The sequence below is a fragment of the Borostomias antarcticus genome, assembly GCF_949987555.1.
Source record: "Borostomias antarcticus genome assembly, chromosome: 20".
NCBI lineage: Eukaryota > Metazoa > Chordata > Actinopteri > Stomiiformes > Stomiidae > Borostomias > Borostomias antarcticus.
This window is the reverse complement of record NC_140253.1, coordinates 3,904,972-3,923,022: the sequence shown is the minus strand read 5'-3', so window position 1 is coordinate 3,923,022 and position 18,051 is coordinate 3,904,972. Positions and strand designations below refer to the sequence as shown.

At 49.3% G+C, this 18,051-nt stretch overlaps 1 protein-coding gene across 1 annotated transcript in view; it reads left to right on the top strand.

The window, feature by feature from the left end:
* Positions 1–16,083: 16,083 nt before the first annotated feature.
* fam13a (family with sequence similarity 13 member A) overlaps positions 16,084–18,051 on the top strand; it is a 24,807-nt gene continuing 22,839 nt past the window's right edge. The window contains exon 1 of the mRNA XM_084454376.1: positions 16,084–16,238. The gene's annotated coding sequence lies outside the window, so the exon portion shown is untranslated. The remainder of the gene's footprint in view (positions 16,239–18,051) is intronic.

The following is an 18,051-nucleotide window of genomic DNA, read 5'->3' as shown; positions in this document are numbered from 1 at the left end:
CTTTAGTCTTCACACCCATGACGTGGTCTAGTTACTGTAGCAGACTGCAGAAGAAGAAGAAGAATGTTTAAGTGCACTGGGATTACCATTTTGGCGCTAGCAGACATTGGACAGTTCTATAGCTAAACTCCCGCATTTTCATTTCATGCTTCCACACGCACACACACACACACTAGTCTAGATCTCTGTGTACCTGTTGTTACACGAATACACACACACTCTAAAAGGCGGGCTATTCAATCAACACCGATATGAGGAAGGCCACTACTTTTGACCTACCCGTCGTCAGGGTGATCAGGGTGAGATTCGTCTCGTACACGTCAGACTCCGGCCATTTGTGCCCCCTGGGGTTCATCAAGGTAAGAGGAACGTGAGTCTAACCTTCTCCCTCAGACACGCCGGAACCTTCCCTGGCGTTGGCCTTCTTCTTTTATGAGCCTCCTGCCGACTCGTCTGTGCATAATTATCCTCCGGTGTATAACTTGACCAAAGGTCGACATGGATGATTTGATTGCCCCGTGTGTTTGCATGGTACAAGGCAGCGCAGGAATGGGGTATCGCTTTCCCCTCGTGCCCACACACACACACACACACATACATACACACACACACACACACACCCGCCCGTCTCACCGGCCGCCCCGCCGCGTCTCTCCCCGTGTCCCCGCAGGTGAAGAAGGGGAAGGTGGAGGCGGCGCTCCGGGCCTCCGTCCCCCAGCCCGACCGCTCCGCCGGCTTGCCCCGGCTACGCCCCCCGCCCCTGCGCCCGAGCCCCCAGCCCAGACCCCCCGGCCCGGAGGAGGGGACGGAGCTGACCCCACCATCGACGCCGCCGCCGGGGCCCCGGGACCCTGTGGCCCCCTGGGAAGTCCAGAGCACGGAGACGCTGAGCGGGTCAGTTTACTGCTGTGTGATATGAAACTGATCAGTTAATCCTTGTGTGTGTGTGCGTGTGTGTGTGTGCGTGCGTGCGTTATCTGCGGTATTCGTCATCCACTCTCAGCCTCTCCGCCTGCATAACTCAAGCTTTGCTTCCGTGGAAAGAACAACAACAAAAAAACGCACGCAGCGATGTTTCCAGCTTTCGTTACGGCGAGGCGGACTTTTGCCACGGCAGCTTTTTATGATTTTTATGGGCGCCGCAGCAGGCGCTCTGCAAAGCATTACGGTCTTATCAGCAGCAGTCTGTGAAAGATCAGCTTTTTTTATCATTATTGTCTAGGAAAGGTCAAGATAACTCGAAAGAAGCACTAGAAATTACATAAACCCGCATTGCTTTTTTTTGAGTGACTTGAAGTGGAAAGCGCTCTGGTTTGTGTGTTTGTTTTCTCAGTGGGATGGTAGGTGTACAGTGAGGACCGGCGGTGGTATGCTAATCGGGTTAGCCATGTTTTCGTAGAGGGCTGGTTGGCATCCTTGGATGGGTGGGGCGGTTGGGGGGGGGGGTTTGGGTCGGCCTGGAGTGGCGAGCATCCGACTGCCGCTTGGGACCAAAGGGCCGGGCATCTAAACACCCTTATTCTACAAGTATCTGAAACTGGAGCGGGTGGAGATCGCGTGTCGGGGGGTCTGGGAATAGCAGGCCTACAGCTGTGTTGGTGGTGGGGGCCCCACAAGCCCGCAATGGGGTTAAAGGTGGCCAACGCACCTGTTCTGTATTGCTGGTAAACAAGGTAGTTTAGGCGTTGTGAAGGCGTTCAAAACATTCTAAACAGCTAGTCTCTGTTAGGCACACGTTTTCATAACATCAAGGATATCATATTTGTTTAGGACTATATGATTTCCCATGTTTATTGACAGTACGTTCATATATTGAAAGAAGTGGGTATTGCGTGGGTGTTGCATGCCACCATGCCAGGTAGCTAGCTACATGTTACATAGTATGTACTCTCAGATAGAACATGGGACTGAACTTCTGGTGGCAGTCTAGTCCTGGGAATCACAGTGAGGTAAAAACGGCAACATCCTTTCACACATGTATCCAGTGTGAAGGAAGAAAATGTAAGTTGAACTAAGCTCGGGAGCAAATAGAACCTATCTGCTAAGCAAACGAACGGTACAAACATACTTTACTGATGCTGCACTGGGCTGAGGATATGAGGTTGTTTACAGTGGCATGTTCATGTCCAGTACCTCTACCGGTGACCTGTCACCTTTATGTCAGTGACCTTTAGGTGTGGTGCTCATCAGCATAGAATGATGTCAGCGGCAGAATATACAGTATATGAACACACTGGATAAGTTACACTGGCAGGCCGTGCTGAGATACTGTATACATTGCTTAATTTAGATATGAACCCTATGTGTGCACATGTGCTATGTGTAACCTGTTTAAACTGGCGCCTCGGTATAAACACCGCCTTCTATCGCTAGCTTTTGTGTGTGTGTGCTTTTAGCTATGCAGCGTTTTCTGTTTCTCGTATCTACTGCATATGACCACAGCGTTATTCAAAATGTCGTCCGAAACACTCCAGCAATTCAAAAATGTAAAAACAAAAGTGTGTTTTTCAGTAGTTACCGTACCAAACCCAGCTGGTTGATGGCTGGTTATTCACAACCTCTTGGAGACAGGTGTTTCTCCTGCCTTGGACATTTGTGGGTGACAACAGCTTTCCTCGTCCCCCCACAGGGACAGTAAATCTTTTGCCGCCTTAAATATCCCCTCGTCTGAAGGTGTCGGGTGGACGATACGGGCGCAGCATGGTGGGGGTGGGGGGGGGGACCCTCGACGTCTGCTGAAGTGTTTTGCTAGCCAATTGGCTACGCTACGTGGCAGGGCTATACAGAAGCTGAGTGGCACTCTGCAGGAAGTTGGGACCACATGATATCGGGAGACCTTGTGCCAAAGTGCCTCACACCCCATTGGCTAAGGATTGCCCCAACTATTCACAGAGAAACATGAGTGTGTCCAAACCTGCCAGGTTGCTAATTCATGGATTGTATTTTGGTGTGGCAAACCTGGGTCAGTTACTGGAAATATTGTAACTAACTGCCAAATACTAGGAATGAGCTACCCAGTCTACTCAATAAAATGAACGCAATGGAACAGCCCCAAAAATGCAAACTATGAGGTAAATCAAATACACTTGCAGAAATTTTTCCTTCTTTTTCTTTAGTCACCACTGTAAGACCTTGTTTAACTTTCTCTGTTCTTTCAGATACAAGGGTCAATATTGAGTGGTGTGTCGCTGGATACGCAGTAAAAGTGCTGGTCCCCTCCCCACCCCCCTCCTCTCATACTTAGCTGTCAGCTAACTCTCACCTCCCAGAGGTATGTGTCAGGTACATATCTGTCAGGTACATATCCACCAGCGCTCTAATGCTCAACTACAGCACACTGGCCCGTACTGGGCTGAGCTGACAGACACAACTCTTTTTCAGTTTGATCTTTTACTTTTCTGGAGGGTTGGCTTTGTGTTCAGTGTTTATATTAAAAGGCTTACTTTGCAGTCTTTTGATGCTGGTATTTTTAATAGTCGATGGTTGAAGGTGACCTGAACATTTAACATTTTGATAATCCACTTGAAACAAATTGATGATGCAACCGATGGCATTCGCAAGAGTTATATGTTTACCACAGTGGACAGCTGTCACTGACATTCTAGTGACTGTGACCTCTCTCTCTAGTCAGAGGTCAAAGGTCAAAGCCATGACGACTGGGAGATCCCCAAGGAGGTCTCCGCCTACTACAGTATTTTCCCTGAGCTCTCTTTCTTCGCCCGATTTTCATCCGTGATCGTCACAAACGTGTTCCTCAGTGTGTCTATCAACCTCTAGCGCTCTCTACGTCATTGAGCTGTACATCTCTTGAATATGTAAGTAGTGATCAGTCATATTTGATCAGATTGATTTATTACCGAACCGTCTGTGACCGGTGACTAGGCGATCGTAGAACAGGGCGGGGCGGAGCCGCGAGCGAGCGCTGAGTTCCCACGTCTGCCTCTCTCACCGGAGTGGAAAATACCGTTTTGCAGGTGACACGGGGTCGTGAACTCCACATGTGCACAGCTAACATTGGGCCTGGCCGCCTTTCTGCCAACCAACCTCTCGTGTTCCGCCCATCTGTCATCTACAAGTGGAAGAAAGGATTGAATACAAAGACAATGATAAGCAAGCAAGCAAGCAAGATAAGGCTTTATTCCCCTCCCCAGGGGGAAATTAGCATTGAAAAATACAGAAAGGTTGGAAAGAAGAGAACTAGATATGGAGTAACAAAAAGAAGATACTAGATAAGGGGGGAGGGGTGATAAGATATATATGTACCTGCATACATTCAGTCTGTATAAATATAAATAACTATACAAGTATGTACGTTTAGTAGAACACAATATATATATACGTACAAGATATATATGTACCTGCATACAATCAGTCTGTATACATATATATATAACTATATAAGTCAAGTAGCATACATATATAGTATTAGCCTGTAAGATCTATCCGCAATTGTCTTTGATTCTCCTTGGCAGCCTTGTCGATGGCTCGCCATGGCAACAACCCCATCGATTCATGTCCACGTGTGTCCCACAATTTCGTCTTGCGCTAACATCGCAGCGACGTGCGAACCGGCGTTATTATGCTGTTCGCACCATGTAGGCGTGCATAGGGCCGCATGCCGGCTCCCGTGTGTAGTGTAGAGTAGTTCCAATGGTTCGCCGATTCCCGTGACGTGACCGCTTGGGAGTCCTGAGCGAGGAACGTAACAGTTGGGTGTCACAGTGTCGGCCCCCCGCTCCGGTCAGGGGTATTGTTGGGGTTGGGGGGGGGGGTCGGGAAGTCCCATCCTTCACCGTGGTAACCTGGCAGCTTGGGCAGATCAAACCGGTCTTCAGCCACTTCAACCTGGATCTGGTTACGAAAGCGCGCGTTCATCGCCGTCAAACCTGGCTGGCACCTCGTGTGTTAGGGGCTGATCTCAATGGTCTGAGATGAGGGTGAGAGACTTGGCTGGAGTCTATAGAAAGGGATGACCTGCTTCGTGTTGTAAAGAATCTTGGTCGCCATGGTTTCTGCAGTGTTTGCCCGTGGGATAGAATTCACGACTCAACCCGGTTTCTGCCGGCGGAGGGTTCACCGGCCGTTCTGCGACGTCACCGGGCAAACTGCTGACCTGTGGTGACGACTAGTAGCTGCTCGTGAGGGGAAAGTTAGCTTGTTCACGCAGCAGTGCTAATATGACCCTGCTGAACTGCCGGTTTGTGGTGTTATGTGTCAACAGAACCTCTAGAAAAGCAGTCTATGAGGTCAAAGCTCCAACTGCAGGTCAAGGGCATGCTTTTGGTGCATTCAGCAGGCGTTTTCCAGAGTATTCCGTTCCACGGACGAGTTTATTGATCTTTATGACATTGGTCTGTATTACTGTACATACTGCAGGAACTAGCTCCTCTTAGGCCTCAGTGTTCGGCTACAAATGATTGACTAAGATGAGAGAAATACAACTTGATTGATCGATTGAACAGCTTGAGAGCAACAGCTACCGCTGTGAAGTCGGCCCTGTGGTGAGAGACATGGGAGGACCAACGCTGTAACACATTCGCAAAGTCAAGTTTATTTGATAGAGCACCATTCTTACGACGGGTGTAGACTCAATGTGCTTCAAGGAAGGACAAAGATCATACATGACAAAAACTGTAATAAAAAAATAATAACATGATGGTTAGATTAGATTAGAGGGTTATTGGTTATTGTCCTGAATGAGGAAATGCTTTTCCCAGCTCACATTGTCAAACATTAGACATTAGTGAATGAACAAAACGTGTTACAAACATACAACCCCCACATACCCCTTGTACATACATCATGATGAGAATGTATTATAAAAGCATATGTTAAGATAAAAACATAAAATAAGAAGGAATTACAATAAGAGAATGATAAGAGGCAAAGCAAGTTTATTTGTATAGCACATTTCAGCAACAAGCCAATTCAAAGTGCCCTACATGAGATATTAAAAGCATCAAGACAAAGTACAACACATAAAAGGTATAAAACAAAATGCAAAAAAGAACACTCTCTCTCTTTTTTGAAATCTTCTCTCTCTCCACTCACTTGCGTACAATGTCCTTCTGTATAGTTACTCGCTGGCACCAGTGCCTCAAACATCCTTTCTGAGCAAGGGACCACATCAGCTGTCAGTGGCCTACTGAAGGTATTATTATTATAAGAAGGTATTATTATTATTATTATAAAAAGGGAATAATAGTAATGATACTAAGTTTTAAAATAAAACATACTTGGTTAACTAAAGCCAATTAAAAGTTTGTGAGGAAAAAAACATAGGTTATTGTTTGCTTTTAAAAGAAGACCCGGTTGTAGCAGACCGTAGCTCATGAGGTATAGAATTCCAGAGAGTAGGACCACAATGGCTGAAGGCACCAGAAGCTGCTTTAGATTGATTCTGGATACAGTGAGAAGACCTTTACTTGACGATGTGAGGGATCTAACCTCTCTGGCTCCTTTCTCTCACGCACCTCTTCCCCGAGGAGGAATGGCGTATAAGTCTCAGAGCGTGATGGCATTATGCTGCCCTAACACCCCTTCTGTGGTGGAATGTACACTCGGGAACCTTTAGGGTTATGAGAGAGCGCCATACCAAGCAGAAGGGGGCTCCAGCGGGGGGCTTAGCCGACCCGGGCCCCTTCATGTTCGGAACATTGCGGGTTTTATGGGTCCCTGGTATTCTAAGAATGTTCGACCCGCCGCAGTCGTCCATGTCATAACTGAGCAGGACACCGGAATGGAACTCTTTACTCTGAGTAGAGAGAGGAAGAGGTGACAGGGCTGAGGGCGCCGCGTCCACATCAGACCAACTTGGCGCCAAAGGCGTTATGGTCCTCTATTGTAGCCTATGGACTTGCGCTGTAGGAGAAACACCTGAGGTTTCATGTGGCTTTGGACTGAATCATTTAAAAAAAATATGCTGTCATAAGTCATGATGAGAGTCTTGAATCATTACGATGAGTCAAAGAATTGTTGTTTTAGGTTAATTTCTAAACAGCTGTAAGCAACTAAGAACTGAGCAACTAACGACCCCCTTAGAACAACCTTTTTGAGAGGATGACAGAGCGTTAGTGTCGTGTCGGTGAGTTTGAAGACTGAAGCTGAATCAGCTGACAAATTGTGACAGTTCCGTTCCGCCAGGCTTTTCCAAGTTTCCCTTTGGTAGTGTTTGGTAGTTTTCCGTCGCAGGATCAAGGCTTTTTCCAAAGTCTCCCTTCCAAAGCCGCCCATTATCCCCTCAGTAAGGTACTGTAGTGCGTAAGCAGGATTTCCGCTTTTGCAATTTAGCACGGCACATGTTATTTTAATACGATAGCCAGACCGTATAAAGCCATCTGAGAACTGTCCCGGCCTCCCTCCGAACCAGCGCTCACCACAATTTCTGGAAAGTTATGAAACGCTGTGGTGCGCCTGGTACAGTCGCCCTGGGTACAGTCACCCTGGGTACAGTACCTTACAGTACACAGACGACCTGTGCCTGGAGCAGAGGAGCACACACACGGGTGAAAGTGTCTTGTGAAACGACCGGCTTTTTTTTAACGACCTCTCGCCCGTTTTTAGTAGCTCCCTCGCTCGACATGGAACCCAAAGCCTTTTGTTTTCAACCTCCAGCCCGGCCTCAAACCGGTGTTTCTCCCTTCCCCTCTGACCCCCCTCGCCCTCCCCCCCCTTTTACAGTAGGACTACTGTACGTGTATTAGCCTCACGTACTGAAAAACAACCCGGTGCCAAAATATTTACTGAACGCCCCATTCAATAACAGTCGAGGCCCCCTGGGTAGCTACTGCCGCTATTGTATTCCCGCAGCCTCGACGGGGAACATTCACCACTCACGCTTGCAGAGAATTAACCTTTGTCTTCTGGCGCCGCGGCTAGCCTTGTGTTATAGGCCTGTTACTGAACTGTACAGTGGGCACCTATGGTGGGAAAATGGGTTCTGCTGGAGAACGAGGGTCATTCTACCCCTGTTTTACCCCGCTCTTATACCCCTGCTGTTCTTTTACCCCTGTCTGCACCCTCGCATCTCCACAGCGACACGTGCAGAATGCTCACCGCCGGCTTAGAAGGGATACAATGAGTGTAGTATGCATCATAAATAGGTCAATCACACTGACTCGTGAAAAAGACATCTGTCTCATTATATAGAATATGTAACTGGAAGTCGAGTCAGTCACACTGATTTGTGAAATGGTTTGGTGTTGTTACACGGGCATCTTGGGCAGATTGAGGGCCCCTCTAATGTTGACACAGGCTCCATAACTGGGTCATTAATGGCGCTGTTTGTTCTCTTCAGGTGACTCCACTCAGCTGGAGCCCAGACAAGAGCTGTTCCCAGTCCACGTGTGCCACATGAAGTACTCCATGTTCTGGACGTTTCTGTCCTTTGTGTGGGGCAGATGGCTGAAGTCGATAGACGTATGGTTTGTTGCCATAACAGCGAATGCAACCTCTGTCACGATGTGGACGCCGGCGTTTCACTTTCAAACCCGATTTCAGTCGGTTAGAGTTAAATAATCAAGTGGTGTTTGTTTATATGTACCCAGTCCTGTCAGGAGGTAGCAGCTAGTGCTTTTGGAAACTTTGCTAACTGTTACATATGTTTCAACCCGCCTCTGCTTAGCTAGAGGATATCACAGAGATTTCTGGCGGTCAGTTACGAAATATCCAGTGTGCCAGAGTCAGGATATGTAAATGTTAAGCAACCTTGACTTTTTAAACTTCCCCTCTTATTGTTGCATAATGTTGCGGTGTGTTAACTAGCTGGCAGGGCTGCTGTGAGAGCAAGGGCTGTGTCGGTTGGCACGGGCCCCACTTCAGTCAATCGCTTCTAATAACTGAGACAAGCTGTAACAAAAGCACTGAGCTGTGGCGCTATGGTGGCTATTGTTCCCGAGACAAAAGGCAGCAGCCTTGCAGGCCTATTTTCAACCCCCATACAAACAGAGAGAGACCTGTTTTTTAATTTGTATACGATGTTGCATCACTGTTGAAACAGCGGCACAAGTCAAATCAGCTTTCTATTTCAGTGCACACTTTCACCGACGCGTTTCAGTGCAGAAAGGCCCCCCGCTGCTATGTAAAGAGCAAAGTCGAGCGATGCACGCTACGTTTGTGAAATAGATTAATTAAAACAGATACCTGTAGCAACGGATGCACAACAGGGAAAGTAAACAAGAATGTGTGTCATTATGATCAACCACTGGCTAACAGGTTGTTTGGTTTTCATCTTTCAGCTCCCTAGAAGACGAGAGGCCGATATCTCCGTTCTACATGAGGTAGGCACCTGAGTCCTTGTTTTTGCTTTTCAAATCTCCTCAAATAAACTTTTTTTTTTTTTTTGCTGTTTCAAGCATTTTGACACATTTATTGCACTACTATAATCAACTCATATGACACAGGCTATTGTATTTGATACAAACTCTTCAAACACAGTAGATCATAAAGGGGGTTTTGTCTCTCCACTGACCGGTGCAGATAAGAGCATGTTGTTATGGTGATAGCAGGGTGCACCCCAGGCCTTTTATGCTGTCTCAATGGAACAGCATAGGAAATAATAGTTCAGCCAGAGCAGGGTGTGTGTGTGTGTGCGCGTGTGTGTGTGTGTGCGTGTGTGCGTGTGTGTGTGTGTGTGTGCGCGTGTGTGTGTGTGCGCGCGTGTGTGTGTGCGTGTGTGTGCGTGTGTGCGTGTGTGTATGTGTCTGTGTGTGTGTGTGTGTGTGTGAGTGCAAGCAAGCTGTTGTTATTGCGGAAGCATGAGCACGTGGTCTGGTGGTTTATGTGGTGGGGGGGGGGGGGGGAGGGTGGAGAGACAGAGAGAGAGGAGCCTCCCCTAAAAGCGAAGCATGCCTCTGGAGAAAGGAGGGAGGGGAAGGCATCTGTTGTTGTCGAGAGACGCTAATATCAGAACCAGGCCGAGGCTTGCGGCTCTGTCGTTGTACATGATACCAGGATCATATATCCAGATAGGTATTGAACTCTGGAGCTACACATCACCACATACAGTCTTCTCAAAAGACCTCTCACGTTACGTCGTCTCACATTACTGGGTTACGTAGTTAGATAATCTCTTATTCAATGTATGTAGACAGAGCTCCTGACCTGATCCCATGTGTTTGTCTGCATGCAAAAAGGGTTATTTTCCAGGATTACTTCCTGTAAGTGTCAGTTACTGCTGGCTATACAGCAGACCACAAAGGCCGTACACGTGTTGGAAAGCGTGAGCAAAAACACGCTTCTACGAACATGGTTGGAATGTGTTTTTCGACATCACAACCTGACACCCGAAACCTGTCAGGTTACCGGTACAGCCTGATCATTCAGCTTCTGATCGGAGGATCTACCACACAACCCCCCCCTGGGGCGACCCGTGACCCTTATGTCATCGCTTCCCTGCCGTTTTGGCTGGGTCATGTTTAAAAGGCCGGAACGTGCAGTAACTGGGAATCGGAAACCAAAGATGTCCGTTATTCGGGGGTGAGGTTCAGGTAGAGACTAGTTTGTTGCCACATAACTCGACCCTGTGGCCTTAATGTTTAGGCCTCCTCAACTCCCACCCCCTCTCCTCCGCGTCGACATGCTCCCAGGCACATACACACTTTCCTAAAACAACAGGGAGTCTTAATCCTGCAGTGAGGATGGCCCCGGCCCGCTAACGACTCTCCTTAGCTCTCCACCACTCCTCCTAAGAGCTCTCCTAACCTAAGAGCTCTCCTAACCTAAGAGCTCTCCTAACCTAAGAGCTCTCCTAACTTAAGAGCTCTCCTAACCTAAGAGCTCTCCTAACCTAAGAGCTCTCCTAACCTAAGAGTTCTCCTAACCTAAGAGCTCTCCTAACCTAAGAGCTCTCCTAACCTAAGAGCTCTCCTAACCTAAGAGCTCTCCTAACCTAAGAGCTCTCCTAACCTAAGAGCTCTCCTAAAGAGGCTGAGGGGCTGTGGGGGACACTAGAGTGAATAGCTTAGACGTAGATTACACAATAAGTACAATTTGTGTATAGAAATTGTAGTTAATGTGTCATTTGTGAATTTCTAACTTTCTAACTGGTTTTGGATACGGTCCGTTTAAGCCTTCCTGTGGAGCAGCGGTTGGCGTTTTCCTGTTCCCTCCCATATTTGAGTTCGCCATCTCGCATCTCCCCAACTTGCCTTAATTGTATGAGCCAGCTGGCCAGAGTCTCCCCAATTAGCATTGCATGAGCTAGCTAGCCACAGTTAGCAGCACCTCCCCAAATAGCCGTAGCTGTATGTATGAGCTAGCTAGCCAGCATCTCCGCGGCCGCCCGGCCAGACCCGCCGTCTGCCAGCTGTTGTGTTGGCTACCGTCTGTCGCCATGGCTACAGTAACAGAGCCACGGGTCCCCTGTGGTCGCGACCTTGTTCAAACCTGACTTCATCACCACCTCACCTCCCAGGGGCCCTCCTGAATTATAACAACACTCCCCGTTGCTACTTCACCGGGCACAGATACGACCACAAGTCATTTTCCCCTCATCAATCTTCCCCGTAATCTTATTAGACGCTCGATGAAAATGCCCGTCGCGCAAGAACCACGTCCCGGTGGTTGTATCAAATCAAATTTATTTCGGTGGTTAAGTCATATAAGCCTGTCTATTTCAATCCCCCCGCCCCGGTAGACGGAGGGCTGGCTCTGGAATCACAGCTCTTAAGTTCCCACTAAAGACGACCACGTGCGCTCCCCTGGCACCGAGGCCCAGGTGGTCAGCGGTTCGCGCCCCGCCGGGCATATCCATGTCCACTGCTATAACCGTGGCGTGATTCTGGGGCCGAGCATCCCCCTGGGGGGCTGACTGGTCGCGGCGAGGGGGGTGTAACCCTAACGAAGGGCTTGATGGTGGCACAACAAGCTGTTTCCAGATGGTTAAGTCACCTCCTGGAATGGATTAGCGACTCGGTGGATATGGCCTTTGCCCGTTGTGCCCTAACCAGCGCTGGTATGTTAGCATGGGCGCGTTAGCGCGGTATGCATGACACAGCGCGGGTATGCATGACACATCTCCCATTCTGACCTGTTACCCATTTGTCATTAAGATTGCACAGAGGCTAACAGGCTCAATGTGGCAAGACTCAGCAGCACACAGCGCTGGCCTCTGTGTGAAACGTCTACCATAACAGGATACAGCAGTATCGTTGGGAGATGAGATGATGGTCATTCATGAATATAATTAACCAGGATTCTTCTTCAAGAGATCAGGGCCACTTTGAATGTATCTCTCCCAGTATATTTTACTAACATTCTATATCCCATCTATTTCCCCCAATTCAAATACACCACAATTCTATATATATATATAAATCTACGTCATGCCAATCTTGATACAAGGATGAGTGAACTGCTGCCAAAGTCTTGCCCCAACGTTATTTTCACAACCCCAAGTGCTATTCTCACCAGACCACTGGTGCGTGAAAACCACGTAGCCAAGGGGAAGGTTGATTCTCGAAGCGTCTGTCCATTGTTGTGTGTCCCAGAAGGTTCCGTCCATTGTCATGTGTCCTCGCCAATCGAGGTGTTAATAATTTGTATGTTAGTGGCCCCCCTAGGCAGAGCACTGCTCATATCCAGGCCAGTTGCGGCCAGTGTTCGTATGCGACGGTAACCAATTTCTGTTATTTTAACCCATAGCTCTGAACGTCAGGTGTTTTTGCGGATGTGTAACGATTGCAGTGGTCATATGTTGTTCGTTAATGTTTTTCCTGTCCTTTACAAAGAACCACACTCCCTTGTTTTCAAACGAGTCCTATCAGTCGTCCTGCTTGTTAATGATCCCTTTCATAAAACGTTATCGAGATCACCCTGCGATAATCGGATAAAGCGCGGAGTGGCTTCGATGAGACCTTTAGGTACGTCTGTCCATCCCCATGATAACGACCGGCTCACACTTTTAACCTCCTGCTTTTATAACCTTCATCCTTTAATATCACTCCACTATCACTCCATCGTTATCTCCCTCCCTCCCTCTCATCTGTCTCTCCTCGTCCTGCTGACACTGTCAACACAGCTGTTTATGGAAGACGGCAGGGTCACCCCCGCGTGTCCCTAGCGCGCCGCGCAGGAAGACGAGAGGAAGGACATTGTGTGCGGCGGGGCGTTCCGAAGCCACGAGCCGAGAGAAACCCCCGATTCCTCTGCTGGCAGCGCCTCAGAACGTTCTAGGCTTTGTGGGTATTGTGACGTTTGGTCTTCTGACTCGCGCCCCTTGCGGCGACGTTCTTTCAAGTTCAAGTTTATTAAGGGACAAATTGCATTGAGTTTACACAAGATTAACCACATGCCCTTTACGATATAAATGTTAAGAAGACAGTACATTAAAGTTTAGAAGAAGATATTACATTAAAAAAGGGGTGTTCAGATTATGCATTTTCATTGAGCAGCCTGCTCAGATAGGGGATGGTAGAGTTCCTGTACATGTTCCTGACATGTTGGAGGAGGAGGGGGGGGAGGTTCTCTCAAGTGGGAGTTTTGAAGGTGTTGAGCGTAGCTCCGACGCAGGTCTTCCCTTCGCTCTGAGCGCCGGCAGACGCCGAGGATGGTGAGGGGCGGGCTGGTAGTGGTCGTACTCTCGGCCAAGAACAATGCAGAAGGCTCTTTTTTGGATTTTCTCCAGCTGACTTGATTGGAGGTCTGATGGGGAGGAGGGTCACACTGGGGCACAGTGTGAACGGATGTAGGTTTGGTCATTAGAGATGTTGATAAGTGGGAATGTTGAGGGGAGAAAACTAGTCTTGCAACTTCCTGTATTTGTTGTTTTGGATCGACTTGGGGGCATTAGAGGTGGACAGGAAGGGAAAATGTTAATGGTGCCAACAACCAATCACTATAAGGATGGATGACTGGGATTAATATTGTTGTTGTTGTTGTTGTTGTTGTTGTTGAAGAAGCAGTATCCCTTGGCTGCTTGGCACCCCTGTGCTCATACCGCAGGTCTCCACATAAACAAGGGTGGTATCGCCATCGTCCTGTCTGAGAACCATGCACACACACACACACACACACACATACACACACACACACACACACACACACACACACACTTTTATGTTAGACCTGTCACCTTCCTTTTTACCTTGGGTTCTCTTTTCACATAAGGTGTGTGTTTGTCGGTGGGTTAGAGGTGTGTGTGTGTGTGTGTGTGTGTGTGTGTGTGTGTGTGTGTGTGTGTGTGTGTGTGTGTGTGTGTGTGTGTGTGTGTGTGTGTGTGTGTGTGTGTGTGTGTGTGTGTGTGTGTGTGTGTGTGTGGTTTCACAACATAAGGCGGAGAAGTGTGATCACAGCTCACTGGTAGTCATGGCAGCCGAAACACAGTAGCTTGCTCCCAGAGGGCCTACTTGGAGGCTATTGTACATACAGTACTGCTGACTTGTGTCCTGTGAATGTACACACGCACACACACACACACACACCAGGCCTGTGGTCAGAGACAGAACGTTGGGGCCTTTGACTGTTACTCAGTGACCTGTTGTGATCACCTATCTCTGCAATATTAACCCTCCCCCTCTCTCTCTCCCCAGTAACCACCTTTGCCCCGTCCACTGCAGACCTGACATAGCTAAGTAAGTACTGCTTTGTCCCTACACGTGCCTGACACACACACACACACACACACACTCACTGTGACTAACACCACAGACAGCCATCAGATTGTGTAGTGATGACCGTATATGACATGGCAAAATTCTTGTTTTGTTTGGGAAGATGTTTCAGATTTGCTTGTTACTGCATGAGGCATCATATTTCTTATCTCTCTCTCTCTCTCTCTCTCCATCTCTCCCTCTGTCTCTCTCTTTCTGTCTCTCGCTCCATCTCTGTCACGCTTTCTCTCCCTCTTTCTCATTCTCTCTGTCCCTCCCCCTCCATCTCTGTCGCGCTCTCTCTCTCTCTTTCTCTTGCTCTCCCTGCATCTCTCGCTCCCTCCCTCCGTCTCTCCTTCTCTCTCTCTCTCCCTCCATCTCTCCAGTTTCCTGGAGAGGACCATCCGCTTGGCGGTGGAGCGCCATCTCTTCGACGACGGCCCTGCGCCCGGAGGTCAAACCTCGGACGACTCCGAGTCGCCGCCTCCCCGCCACTCGCCGACGCCGCCAACGGCGACGCCCACTGCCCGCCAACGGCGCCGGCGCCAGCGGGAGCAGCAGGAGGAGGTCCGGGGACGGCGTGAGGGGAGCGGGTACGTGACGGGGACGCGCGGCGGGCGGCTGCCATGGCGTAACGCAGCAGGCGCAGTGCCTTCAGAACCAGCGCTCTGGACTCAGCCTGGCTGTGCTTCTTTGTAGCTGGATCTGCGTGGGTCGCTTCACAGAACACGGTGCTTAGACCACTATATGATTAGGAGTACGATTACCACTGGGGCCACCCGCACTGAAAATGTACACACACACACACACACACACAAAGACTGTCTGCTTGTGTGTCCACTAAATAGTATTTACCTCCACCTCGCTCCCTTTAACGAGTGTTTTTGTCTGTGGTGTCCTCTGCGGGTATCCGTTCTAACACCCACCCACCGCACAGAAAGCCTCTCCCGGGGCCGCGTCGGGCTCTAAATGCCATGTCCGCAGAGGTCGGGGCCCATTGGGGCATAATGGACCCGGGGATGTCATAGCGCCGCCTGTCTCAAGACGTGAGGGGAGAGACACGGAGTCACGGGTTTGGGTGAAAACGGGGATTAGAGGGGATCGCTGGCACAGGCGCCACCGAAAAATGTCAATAACGAAAAAGGTGTAAATACAATTAGCGGTGGAGCTAAACGTGTCCGTAGCTGCGATAAGTCGCCCCGGAGAGATACTTTGACGTTGCTCTGAGGTTGAGAGAGAGAGAGAGAGGGAGAGAGAGGGAGAGAGAGAGAGAGAGAGAGAGAGAGATGTAGCTGCAGCTGCAGCTGCGGCAAAGAGAGTAGGGAGCAAGCGCAGTGTCCGATTGCCAAACCTGTCTCTCTCTCTTCTTTCCCTCTGTCCGCTGGTTTTGAAAGCAGATCCTCTGTCCACCGGGAAGACGTCGACAAGGAGAACATTCCGGAGGCCGGGGTCGCTAGCGTCAGCATCGCCGGCCTTGGAGGCGTCGGCGTTAGCGAGGACGGAAGGAGGGAGGGGACATCCAGCCCTCGGGACAGAAGCAGCAGCAGCAGCCGGCCGGGGAGCGACGGCTCCCCCAGAACGCCCAGAACCAGGAAGTCCAAACCCTGCCCCACGCTAGGCCAGCACAGAGACAACCAGGACACACACACGGTGAGTCACCCTCTCTCTCTCCCTCCCCTGTTTATCCTTCCTCCATCTCCCTACCGCTATCTCTCTCGCGCTCTCTCTCTCGCGTTCTCTCTCTCTCTCTCTCTCTCTCTCTCTCTCACTCTCTCTCTCTCTCTCTCTCTCTCTCTCTCTCTCTCTCTCTCTCTCTTGGTGTCCGTTTCTCAGTCTCTCTGTTTCCTTGGTATATTTATCATTTAACTCACTTTCGCGCTTTCTGCACCTGTTTCACACACCCACACACACACCCACACACACACACCCACACACACACTCACACACACCCACCCACACCCTCTCTCTCTCTTTCTCACCAAGTTGTTTGCGTATCCCAGAAACACACGCACGCACACACACACACACACACACACACACACACACACACTCATTTTAGTCCTCTCGGAAGTTCAACCCCAAAGCGCCCGCTTCCCAGAACTAGGTTCCATTCCTGTCACACTAACACAGCAAAGCCGATTCTCCGCTCCAGAGATCTGGAACACTGGTTCACAAAACGGCTTGACCGGACGGCGGTGTCGTCCAAGCGCCGAGCGGGCGTTTCCACCGGCGACCGCGGGCCTCCCTTACCGGCGGCCGGCGTGACTCACCCGGTACGGTAATTGGCGGCAGGGGCCGTTTGACGGGAACAGCTAAGTGGGGAGATAGGAGGTGACAGAGGAGGGGGGAACAGGGGCACTAGGACCGCTCGCTGGAACAGCCTCTGTTCCTACAGAGACCTGTAGCTGGGGGGGGACAGGCAGTGTTCACGCTCTCTCCACACACACACACACACACACACACACAAACTTATACTCACAAACACACTATCTCTCTCCCTCACTCACTCAGTCACTCACTCACACACACACTCACACTTACTCACCGGAACTGTGCAAATTGCAGGGCCAAGTAATAGGGGTTCAATTAGCTGAGCTTTTACCCACAGCAGGCGCGTGATTAAGAGGAACTCTGCTTCCATGTGGTGAAGATAGTTATTCTAGGAGGTCAGACCAGGATGTGCAGAACGTTGTTTGTTGTTGTTTACGAGGTAAAAAAAAAAAAAAAAAAAGATTATGGTTAAGATGAGTCATTGTGTCATATTGCTTTGAATGTATTTTTAGTTTGATTTTAGTTTTTTGTGCATGGCTGGTAGCCAGCGCAGCTAGTATAGCGTTTGTCGGGTTATCACTCCCTCCCTCCCTCCGTTGAATGTTGACCTGCATTTCTCTGTTGGCACCACAAGAGTAGCGGTGAGAGCATTGGACTCCCAACCGGGAGATCAGATTCAAGGCCCCAGTGGGGATGATTTTATGGGACTATACCCCAAACCTCCACATGTTCATCCTTTCACTCCAACCTTTACCCCTTGCCTTATAGGTCAGATCCTGTCCCAACCCCAACCCTTATTCTAACCCCAACCCACACTAGGGGTGTTGATCACTGACCCGCTGATCTCCACTGCATAAGTAGAGTAGTGGTCAAAGAATTGGACTCCCACCCGGGAGACCGGGGTTCAAGACCCGGTGGGGATGATTTTATGGGACTATACCCCAAACCTCCACATGTTCATCATTTCACTCCAACCTTTTTATCCCTTACCTAAATTCCACAAGTAGAATAGTGGTCAGAGCATTGGACTCCAACCCGGGACATTCTCAGAGATTACCGTCTATGCTGAGCGAAACTCCTCTAGTCTATATTTAGCTAAACAAATGCTGTTGTTTATGTTTTGGAAATGATGTGTCCGGGCGACAAGATTATGTTTTGGAAATGATGTGTCCGGGCGACAAGACCTATCTTA